Below are 12014 nucleotides of genomic sequence, written 5' to 3'. Positions count from 1 at the left end.
AAACACATGTTTACAGTCTGGTACAAATTGTGGTTTTGGTCTATACGGCTAATTTTGCCCTTCATGACAACTGTGAGGGGGGTGATTTTTTTAATAACTCATTAATTTAGATCATATAAAGCCTTAAAGTTCTGCATAATTAAGGGCGTGGCCACTTTGAGTGACAGGTGGATCGCCGTTTGTCTGCTGTCTGTTAGTCATCACATCACCTCAACTCCAGTCACGTCCCGCCTTTTTGCCCATTTTCTATTATCGGGGAGTGACACGCGATGACAAGATGGCAACAGCCAGCTCAACCTTACTTTACACTTCAAAACTGCTCTTCAGAATCCTATGGGTGACGTCACAGACACTACGTCCATATTTTTTTACAGTCAATGGGTAAACCCTAACCCATCGGACTAAACTGCTTTTATGAGGGATGCATGATAAATCACTACAATATCAGTTATTGGCTGATATTAGTTTTTTTTTATTATTATTCATCAAAGTCAGTTTTGTGTGATTATGTGAATGCACCTACAGTATGATGCCTTAAAGGTGTCATGAACTGGCTTTTTTATTTTTTTATACTGTTTTCTGAGGTCTACTTGTGACGTTTGCATGGTTTTTACATTCAAAAACATCATAATGAATAAGTAATAGGCTATTTTCTGCCATGGTTTCAAGGCTCTCTCAAGGCACGGTCGGTTTTGATGGGCGTGCCGCTCTGAAGACTTGGAAGTAAACGCCCACGGCTAGGATTGGATAAGCTTTGCATATTTAATGAGCTTCGGCCCCCACATGAGTACGCGTGAGGCATTGTTTTGAAAGTGTGTGACAAACGGCAACCGGACCACCGGAACAAACACAATGATTTATCTGTCATCCACCTGCAATTAATATGAATGTTATTTTATATTACTTGGACCGCCCCATTGAAGCGCCCGCCAACGTTGCAGACAGCACGATCAAAACTTACGCGATTGTCTTTTTCCTTCAAACATCAAGTCAAGAAAGTGAACAACGCACATCAAGAGAGGAATGTTATTTCACTATTTATGATGATATGTATTGGTAGCCCGTCTGGAAAACACATCGCCCCGGGACGTTGGGCTGCCCTGTGACAGTGGTAAGTTATGTTTAGTTAGACATGTACACAATGTAACATTGTATTTGATCTGTAACAATGCAATACTATCACATATAAATATTTTTTACTCACATTAGTGATTAGCTTCATGCATTCATGTAATATCATCCTGTCTGCAAATCCAGTCTCTTGTTTACAAACGAATCCGGATTAAATGAACACGTGAGCTTCAATAAAAATAAAGTTTAACCACTCATTTTTATCGACCAAGATGGCGGCGCGAGTAGATCGCGAGGCTCAGCGTCTCTCCAGATTCTGCAATTTTGCGGTATTTTTCTTGTTCATCTCGGGTCTGTTCGTACAGAACAGTTGTGCTTTTACATCGTACACCCGTTGTGAGCTTTTGGATATTGGTTTGCGAATTTCCGACAGTTTTATGGACAATCTTCAACTCCTTTCTGAGATCGCTAGGACGCCCGAGGCGATGCGCTCTGCCCGGCCGGGCGGAAGTGCTAGAAGGCGGCGCTGTGATCGTAAACAAAGGCGGGGTAAGCGTGGAGGTCTAAGAGCTAAGCTAAGGCTAACTCCTTACCGGCTCTCTTTACCCAGCATTTTCCTTGCCAATGTACGATCGCTAGTGAACAAAATGGAGGAGATTCGACTCAGCATTACACACAGTAAGAAACTTTTGAACTGTAACGTCCTAATCTTCACTGAAACCTGGTTAAACAGCGGAATACCGGACACCGCTATTGAGCTAGCGGGACGCCACACACTCCGGGCGGATAGAACACTAGATGGCTCCGGGAAGAGCAGAGGGGGTGGATTGTGCATTTATATTAACAAAGCTTGGTGCACAAACTCTGCTATTGTTGGGAGTCATTGTTCAGCTAACCTGGAGTTTCTCATGGTTAAATGTAGACCGTTTTATCTACCGCGGGAGTTCACCTCCACTATTATCACAGCGGCCTATATTCCTCCGGATGCTGATGCCAAGCTTGCTATGAAACAACTTCACGCAGCCGTCAGTAAACAACAGACTGATCACCCGGAAGCTGCGTTTATTGTTGCAGGTGACTTTAATCATTCAAACCTAAAGTCAGTGCTACCCAAGTTTCACCAGCATGTTTCCTGCCACACCAGAGGAAACAAAACCTTAGACCATGTTTACACAAACATGGCGGGAGCTTACGTGGCAACACCCCTCCCCCACCTGGGACAGTCAGACCACCTCTCTTTGTTTCTATCACCCAAATATTCACCCCTCATCAACCGTGTGAAGCCATCAGTAAAGACCATCAAGGTGTGGCCTGCGGGGGCAGACTCCACACTCCAGGAAAGGTTTCTAAACACAGACTGGAGTATGTTTGCTTCTCAAGCCACCAGTGGCGCTCACACGGACATTGACTCATTCACTTCCTCTGTATTGGATCATATCAATACCACCATCGACAGTGTTACAACCCAGAAACAGATCACCACATACCCTAATCAGAAGCCTTGGATGAACAGGGAAGTTCGACTCCTGCTGAAGTCACGCAATACTGCCTTCAGATCAGGAGATGCACAAGCCTACAGTACATCCAGAGCTAACCTGAAGAGGGGCATCAAAAAGGCCAAGCACTGCTACAAGCTAAAGATAGAGGGTCACTTTTCCAACTCTGACCCTCGACGCATGTGGCAGGGCATTCAGGCCATCAGTGACTACAAACCCACCCACTCCACCCCCGCAGCCACTGATGTCAACTTCCTGAACGAGCTAAATTACTTTTACGCTCGTTTTGAAAGAGACAACAGAGAAACTGCCACCAAGCTCAAACCCTCAGCTGACCACCCACCAATCACACTCTCCACCACAGATGTCTGCAAGGCACTGAGCCGGATCAGCGCGCACAAGGCTGCTGGACCAGACAACATCCCTGGACGTGTGCTCAGGGCATGTGCGGAGCAGCTCGCTGGGGTTTTTACAGACATTTTCAACCTGTCTCTTGCCCAAGCAGCTGTACCGACATGCTTTAAACGCACTTCCATTGTGCCAGTGCCGAAAAGCTCTAGCCCGAGGTGCCCTAATGACTACCGCCCTGTAGCACTCACACCCATCGTTATGAAGTGCTTTGAGCGGCTGGTCCTGGAACACCTAAAAGACTCTCTACCATCCACATTGGACTCACACCAGTTTGCCTACCGCAGCAATAGGAGCACAGAGGATGCAGTTTCCATGGCACTGCACTCTGTGCTCACCCATCTGGACCATAAGAACACGTATGCACGCATGCTGTTTGTTGACTTCAGCTCAGCATTCAACACTGTCATCCCATCCAAGTTAATTGCCAAACTTGGAGACCTGGGCATCAACACTTCAATGTGTAACTGGATTTTGGACTTCCTAACTGACAGACCCCAGAATGTTCGTTCAGGATTCACCTGCTCCACGTCCATCACACTCTTAACACTGGTGTACCACAGGGCTGTGTGCTAAGTCCGTTTCTCTACTCCCTCTTCACCTCCGACTGCAAGCCTGTGTATGGATCTAATTCCATCGTCAAGTTTGCGGACGACACTATGGTGATTGGGCTCATCAGCAACAACGATGAGACTGCCTACAGGGAAGAGATCCAGCACCTGGCCACATGGTGCGCTGATAATAACCTGCTCCTCAACACCACCAAAACAAAGGAGCTCATCGTGGACTTCAGGAAAGAGTCAAGAGGCACACACGACACCATCCACATCAATGGAATGGCTGTTGAGCGTGTCTCCAGTTTCAAGTTCCTGGGGACCCACATCTCGGCGGACATGTCGTGGACGACCAACACCTCCAGCCTGGTCAAGAAGGCTCACCAGCGCCTCTTCTTCCTGAGGACACTGAGGAAGAATCAGCTCTCCTCGGCTATCCTGGTGAACTTCTATCGCTGCGCAATAGAAAGCATCCTGACCAACTGTGTGGCAGTGTGGTATGGGAGCTGCTCTGTTGCGGAGCGCAAGGCACTGCAGCGGGTGGTGAAAACTGCCCAGCGCATCACAGGGACTCCACTGCCTGCCATCGAGCACATCCAGAGGAAACGCTGTCTGCATCGAGCTCGCAGCATCCTCAAGGACTCCTCTCACCCAGCCCACAGACTGTTTTCTCTCCTGCCCTCCGGCAGGCGTTTCAGGATCCTCCGGACCAGGACCAGCAGACTTAAGAACAGTTTTTTCCCCAGAGCTGTCTCTTTATTGAACTCAAACCCCCGTTGATCCACTTCCCTCATAAACTGCTAACTCTCCTACCTCACATCTGCCTTCACTTTGTTATTTGCACTACCGACTCTTTATTACAGTAACAACTGTTTACATATGCATCTTGCACTGCCATATCTTAACTGGATTATGCTCATTTGCACTGCCGACTGTATTTATAGTACCAATGTTTACATTTGCATTTTGCACCGTACTTCTAACTGTAATATGCAACCACTTTCCACTGCACTTTACACTTTTTTTTTCCGGATAGCTCTGTCCATAATTTATTGCACTACCCTAATCCACTGCTATTCCTCATATTAGCCTAACATATTATTGTATACCTCTATCTGTAAAATTCTGTTTATAGTAATAGCCATCTGTATATTGTACTCATAGTACATATTCACCTGTAAATTCTGTTTATAGTAATAGCCATCTGTATATTTATTCACTGTACATATTCACCTGTAAATTCAGTTCTGTTTATAGTAATAACGTCTCTCTATTTATACATATTTATATATATTCAGTACATATCCATGTCCTGCACTTACGCATCCATTGTATATCCTGCACTTGCTGCTATTGCACTTCTGGTTAGACCTAAACTGCATTTCGTTGCCTTGTACTTGTACTTGTGTAATGACAATAAAGTTGAATCTAATCTAATCTAATCATTCCTAATATTATAATCCGAAGGAAGCTTACACAGGGACTGTGTTCTTCCACAACCATGCACAGCGCAATGTATTACTCTCTTCGGCATGTTTATAGCTTGGTAGCGCGATCCGTTTAGCTCCACGAGTCGGTGTGCGGGGCTACAGAAGCAGACGTACATATTTATCTGTAGAGGCGGCGTTTCTGCATCCTATTACGTCAGTGGTCGACATATTCTGAGAGCTCTCGTTTTCTGGGCCTGGTGTCAATAAAAGATTTTCTTTGACTAACAAGGACGTTTTCAGCTCTGAAACTTACAGGATATTCTTATATCATCTTTTATATATCAAAGGCTCAAGGGAAAGTTGATTTCTCAGTTCATCACCCCTTTAAAATGCTGTCTAGGCATGTAGTACACTAGGTTTTGGAACATAAAACGGTTTGGTGACCGTTACCAGACAGGCGAGTACAGGATCTTATCATTATCTTATGTCAACCCTCTGTTAACTTCTACATAAAAACAGAAAGATAATGAACCCCATTGTTTCAGTCTCTAGGTAGCTAACACAGTGTCTCTTTCCTGCAGGTAGATCCTTTGTCTTTGGTATGCAGATGTATTCTTTACTCTGAGAGGAATGAAAGGGAAACATGTAAATTGACTGGAGATGGATATTTCAGGAGTGCTGTACAGAGGACGTGTGTAGAGGGGTCGGGGTCCTCAAGGGAAAGGTGACGCACATGTGGAATTCAAAGTGAAACTCAGACACTAATTGACTCCTGATCCCTTTATAGAAGATTAATCAGGCAGGCAGTGGATCAATGGCTGTTGAAAATGCCAGCAAAGGAGAAGTCTTGCCATCAATGTAAATGAGCCAAGCACAGCACCCCCTTCACATGCTCACCAGTGCTTGCCAAGACGAAAACACACATGCCTCGAGGGACGGTTCCCAGAGGAACATCCGCACCTAAACAAGACAGGGATGATGCCACACTCGAGGAAATCCACCTTCCAACATCAATAAGAAATATTACAATAATTGACCTGTTTATGAGATGATAGAGATGTCGATGTGTTTGTTTCAAGAGCATAAGTGTTCTCATGTTACTTACAAACAATAGTTTACTAAAAATTTAAGTCGCAATTTAATCAACTTCATGCCGTTCCAAACCTATAAGATTTTTTTTCCCTAAGTAAAATACAAAAGGTGATTTTTTTTTCCAATCAGTTTCTTTCTGTGAACAAATTTGTTAAAAATATTTTTTGGCTCAATCTGATATATTTTTATATAGATTTTATTATATTTTAAATATTAAATGATTTAATATATATATATATCATAATTATAATAATTAAATATGTGACAATTATTTGTAAATAATATTTCATAAATGTCTTATGCTTAGACAGTCAAGAAAAAACACCTTTTGACCTCCAGTAGAAATATTACAATCATCATTCATTAACAATTTTTCTGCTATATTTTTTATATAGATGTTTTAATATTTGAGTGTTTTTAAATATTTTATATATATATATATGTGTGTGTGTTTGTGTGTGTGTGTGTTTAATCATATTTTTAAGTATAAATGTTTTATATTTTCTACGGAAACAAAAGAGTGATTTTTTTACCTAGCAATTACATTTTGTGTACAAATACCTCAACAATTTCATAATTATAATTATTAACTTTCACAATTTTTTTAATAATAAATATTTCATAAATGTATCATTTTTAGTATTTTTAAGTATCATAATTTGTATTAATTATTGCAAGATAATAAATAGACAGAATTAACGTTTTCATAAATGTATCCGATTTTTTGTGTTTTTAAATATTATAATTTGTATTAATTATTGCAAGATAGTAAACACAGATTAACCTTTTCATAAATGTATCCGATTTTTTGTCTTTTTAAATATGATAATTTGTATTAATTATTGCGAGATAGTAAACACAGATTAACCTTTTCATAAATGTATCTGATTGTTTGTATTTTTAAATATTATAATTTTTATTAATTATTGCGAGATAGTAAACAGAGATGAACCTTTTCATAAACGTATCCGATTTTTTGTATTTTTAAATATTATAATTTTTATTCATTATTGCGAGATCGTAAACACAGATTAACCTTTTCATAAATGTATCCGTTTTTTTTAATTTTTAAATATTTTCATTTTTATTAATTATTGCGAGATAGTAAACACAAATTAACCTTTTCATAAATGTATCCGATTTTTTGTATTTTTAAATATTATAATTTTTATTCATTATTGCGAGATCGTAAACACAGATTAACCTTTTCATAAATGTATCCGTTTTTTTTTATTTTTAAATATTATCATTTTTATTAATTATTGCGAGATAGTAAACACAAATTAACCTTTTCATAAATGTATCCGATTTTTTGTATTTTTAAATATTATAATTTTTATTCATTATTGCGAGATAGTAAACAGATTAACCTTTTCATAAATGTATCCGATTATGTGTATTTTTAAATATTATAATATTTATTAATTATTGCGAGATAGTAAACACAAATTAACCTTTTCATAAATGTATCCGATTTTTTGTATTTTTTAATATTATAATTTTTATTCATTATTGCGAGATAGTAAACAGAGATGAACCTTTTCATAAATGTATCCAATTTTTTGTATTTTTTAATATTATAATTTGTATTCATTATTGCGAGCTAGTAAACAGATTAACCTTTTCATAAATGTATCCGATTATGTGTATTTTTAAATATAAACAAATAAACAGAATGAACAATTCCACCTGACCTCTGAACTATGAAATGCAACATGTACTTGCAATGCGCACTGTGAAATGAATTGCTATGACGTGTGAAAATCAAGTCTGTGCCGCTTGAAGCGCATGCATTGACGTACTTGCGTAGGAGTATGTTACAGCCCTGAATGTACTGAAGGTGTTTTTTTCCTCGTTAGAAGAGTTTGTTTAGCTAAGGGGTTTTATGTGCGATGACACACAACATATAGATTCCGAAAAAAAGACCTATGAGTGAGACCTCCTGGGCATGTGATCTTGGAAAACACAGCCGCTCTCTCAATAAAACATGCCAACACTCTGTGCAGGTGCTTTGGGCTGCATTCAAAATTAATGGATGTGGCTTGACTCTGAATAAATCCTTTCATTGGTTCTTCTTCCAACCCCACAGAGCAACCAAAAAGATTTTAATTATTCACCATAATCTCTGTAAATGAACACTGAGTCACCGTTCAGCAGTGGGCTCACTTAATCTTTATTGTACCTCGAGTATAAAACAGGTAATTAAAATACAGGGAAATTTTCATGTTCCGATAAATATTTCATAAGACCTGCTTTGAATATTCCCACCGGCGCAGCATGAGCCGACTTCAATCGAGGCAGCATTTAGGTGTTGGAAAATCAGTTGCATATTTCAGGTGGGCACATCCCGGGCCATTCCCAGGGTTCAGAGAGGCGATACTGGGGGAGATTGATGGCTTTAGGGCCATTGTCTCAATAACAGCCTATGTATCAATTAAAATATATTATTGTGCATATATATATATATACACCACTGATAAGGCATAACATTATGACCACTGACAGGTGATGTAAATAACACTGATTATCTCTGTCTACCGCCGAAAGCACCAACAGTGTGCACGTGAGCATCAGAACTTGACCTCGGAGCAATGGAAGAAGGTGGCCTGGTCTGTGGATGGCTGGGTGCGAGTGCGAGTGCGTTGCTAACCTGAAGAACACATGGCACCAGGATGCACTATGGGAAGAAGGCATGCCGGTGGAGGCAGTGATGCTTTGGGGCAATGTTCTGCTGGGAAACCTTGGGTCCTGCCATCCATGTGGATGTTACTTTGACACGTACCACCTACCTAAGCATTGTTGCAGACCATGTACAACCTTTCATGGAAACGGTATTCCCTGGTGGCTGTGGCTCTTTCAGCAGATAATGCGCCCTGCCACAAAGCAAAAATGGTTCAGGAATGGTTTGAGGAGCACAACGAGTTTGAGGTGTTGACTTGACCTCCAAATTCCCCAGATCTCAATCCAATCGAGCATCTGTTGGATGTGCTGAACAAACAAGTCCGATCCATGGAGGCCCCACCTCGCAACTTACAGGACTTAAAGGATCTGCTGCTAACATCTTGGTGCCAGATACCATAGCACACCTTCAGGGGTCTATTGGAGTCCATGCCTTGACGGGTCAGGGCTGTTTTGGCAGCAAAAGGGGGACTAACACAATATTAGGTCATAATGTTATGCCTGATACATATATTGCATATTATTATTACTGAATATTAATAATTGTATTATTAAATATCACACAAGATCATTAAATGAATTGATTGACAGCCCTAGTAAAGATCTAAATAAATCAATATTATTTTCATCATGAGATCTGTGTTCTACTCTTGCTGTTGTGTTCCTCTGTGCATCTATTTCCTAATTCTGGAGCCACACTCCAGCTGATGTGTCCCAAAAGCAATTTCTCCTGATACAATGAATCTCCAATGCCAGCAGAGCACACAACAGCATACGTGAGTCCTTCGACGCAGATGAGGCTCAGCTCCAGGTCGCCGCACCGGGGCTCGAGCGGTCGCGCACTTTGTCTGACGGACTAACACAGACGGATGACCTTGTTCCACAAGAGGCGAGATGTTTGCCAAAGAGGACTCCATATGTGCACTTCGGAGAGAAAACGAGCCGGACAATCTTACCTCTCTAAGACTGTTCATTTGAGTCATGTGCTCAGAAGGAAAAGCAGCCTTAAGAATCATCTTGTTATCTCTTAATTATCTCCGCTTTGATTTGCGGCACTACGGCAGACGGCACACAGCGAGGCCCGGGGGATTTCTGAAACACCTCTAGCGAGCTGGTAAAAATTAATAATTGTTCTCAAAGGCTGAACCTCCCTCATATTAGCTGAAGTATTTTATTTTCAATCCATGTAGGAGAGGGAGTGTGTGAAAGATTAAAACGGAAAATGAGAATTGTGTTGAATATTCAGAAATGATGGAGTGTTTTGGCTCCCTTGAGCGAATTAGATTACGAATTTATTTCAGCGTTTTGAAGCCGGTGGCTGGGTTTAATTCTAAAGAAAAGGAAAAGAAGAGAGTTTATTGGTCTAACAACAGTTCTATAATAACTGATTTATCTTTTGGTGTGCAGGTAATGACCTCTGTAATTTCTCAGGAGATATCCGTTGTAATCTTCCTCATTTTTCATTGTTTTGCTAGTCTGGTTCGAGGTGAGAACTAATTCAATTGTTCACAATATAACCACAGGCCAGATAAGACCAGGGCTTGCTGTCACAATTTCCTCGCCGATGAATATTTTTCAGGGTAGGTTCATTTTAGAAAGCCAGTTTCCGTTTAGGCACATACATTAAAGTCTTGGCTGCAAAAAACATCTGAACATTTACGCTGTTATTATTGCCTAGGTGGAAAAAGACATTTAACAGTGGGGCATGTTGTCACAAAAGAACCTGCCATTAAAGGGTTAGTTCACCCAAAACTGAAAATTCTGTCATTAATTACTCACCCTTGCGTCGTTCGACACGCGTAATAGTTCATTCACACCAGACGCGAATGAAACATTAAGTGTGAGTGTGCAAAGACGCGAATAGACATTCTGCGGCGCGATTCGCGCGAATGAGGCGTGAGCGTCAATGAATTGAACGTTTCGGGTGTTTGATGCGCATAACGCGTGATTCGCACGAGTTGAAAACGGAACTTTGGCGGATATTTGCGCCGTGTTAATCAATCAGGAGCTTGCTCTAGTAGTGACAACAATAAGGGCAAAATCATATGTGGATACCCGGAGTTGTACGAAATATCTAAAATACGAAATATCGAAATATCCTACTTTATAGAAACAGGAATAAAAAGGATCTTGCCTGAAAGAAAGCGAGTGAGGAGGTAAGTCTGGTAAGTTTCCTGGATCCCCAAACCGTGAGAAACAAATAAGTGCACGTAAAAGTGCCTTATCTAAGCCGGCTCTGCGTCATATTCTCGTACATGCGTCGTGGTGCTTCTTGAGTTCACGTCAGAGGCCCAGACAGAAGACAACAACTTGCAAACCCATATTTGCAAATATACTATGTTAACAGTTGTAGGACTCCCTTTCTTTGTCATAAACGTTGCAATGGCTAGATTTTTGCGTTTGCTTAATGCAAAACTCGGGTGCTTCTTTGTTTTTGCATGATTTTCCAGCGCTATTTTTCCTTCATATTTAACTGAAATTTTGGCAGGACACAAAACACAGGTAGCGGAGAACGGGTCTCCTTGGGGGTGGGCCTTACCCATTCAAAAAAGTTTTCTCTTTTCGCCCAGTCTGAGTTGTAGGTTGTAAATCGTTTTATCTTTTACACTGGCGGTGGCTCATCCAAATCTGAGTTAATATAAAGTTTTAAAAAAGCTAGCAACTGAACACTGTTTATCCTGCATGTGCGTGGATGGATGCGTGTGTGCGACCGACGGCACAGGCAGTTGCTGCTAGGCGATAGGCGATAAGTTGAGCCCATTTACGGACACAGGATTGGATACATAACCATGAAGACAACACAGTAACAGTATAAGGAAACGGTTTAATTTGAAGCCAGGAAATTCTACTTTAGAAGTACATTTTCACTAAAAAACGGGACAATTTGTGTCCCGGGAAAGAATATACATTTTCCGGGACAGACGCTCAAAAAAGAGAACAATCCCTGGAAAACCGGGACGGGTGGCAACGCTAATGCTAAGCTATGCTAAAAGTGCTACATCTAGATCCGGAGATCGGCTGAATGGATTCGAAAACAGTAAAACTCAATTGTTTAAGTCTAGGGGAGTTGGAAAATGAGCCTATTTTTTAAAAAAGTGGAGTGTTCCTTTAAGGTTATGAATAAGCTGGTGTGTTCCAAAACAATGACAAAATTCGCATTTAGGAGATATAAGCATTCAAAACTTACAGTCTCTCACTTCCGTTAAAATAAACCACAGATTTTGCTGACATCACTGCGGACTTCAGCTTCTCATCAAATCATCTGTCCAATCAAATGCTCTCTA

The 12014-nt window shown here is 40.8% G+C and overlaps 1 protein-coding gene across 3 annotated transcripts in view; it reads right to left on the bottom strand.

Moving 5' to 3' along the window:
• The window catches only part of fibcd1a (fibrinogen C domain containing 1a), a 201222-nt gene that overhangs the window by 65777 nt on the left and 123431 nt on the right, over positions 1-12014 (bottom strand). The gene's annotated exons all lie outside the window — the stretch shown is intronic.

The sequence above is a fragment of the Gobio gobio genome (assembly GCF_949357685.1).
Source record: "Gobio gobio genome assembly, chromosome: 10".
Classification (NCBI taxonomy): domain Eukaryota; kingdom Metazoa; phylum Chordata; class Actinopteri; order Cypriniformes; family Gobionidae; genus Gobio; species Gobio gobio.
Note: the sequence above shows the minus strand (reverse complement) of the source record. Positions and strands in the feature narration are given on the sequence as shown.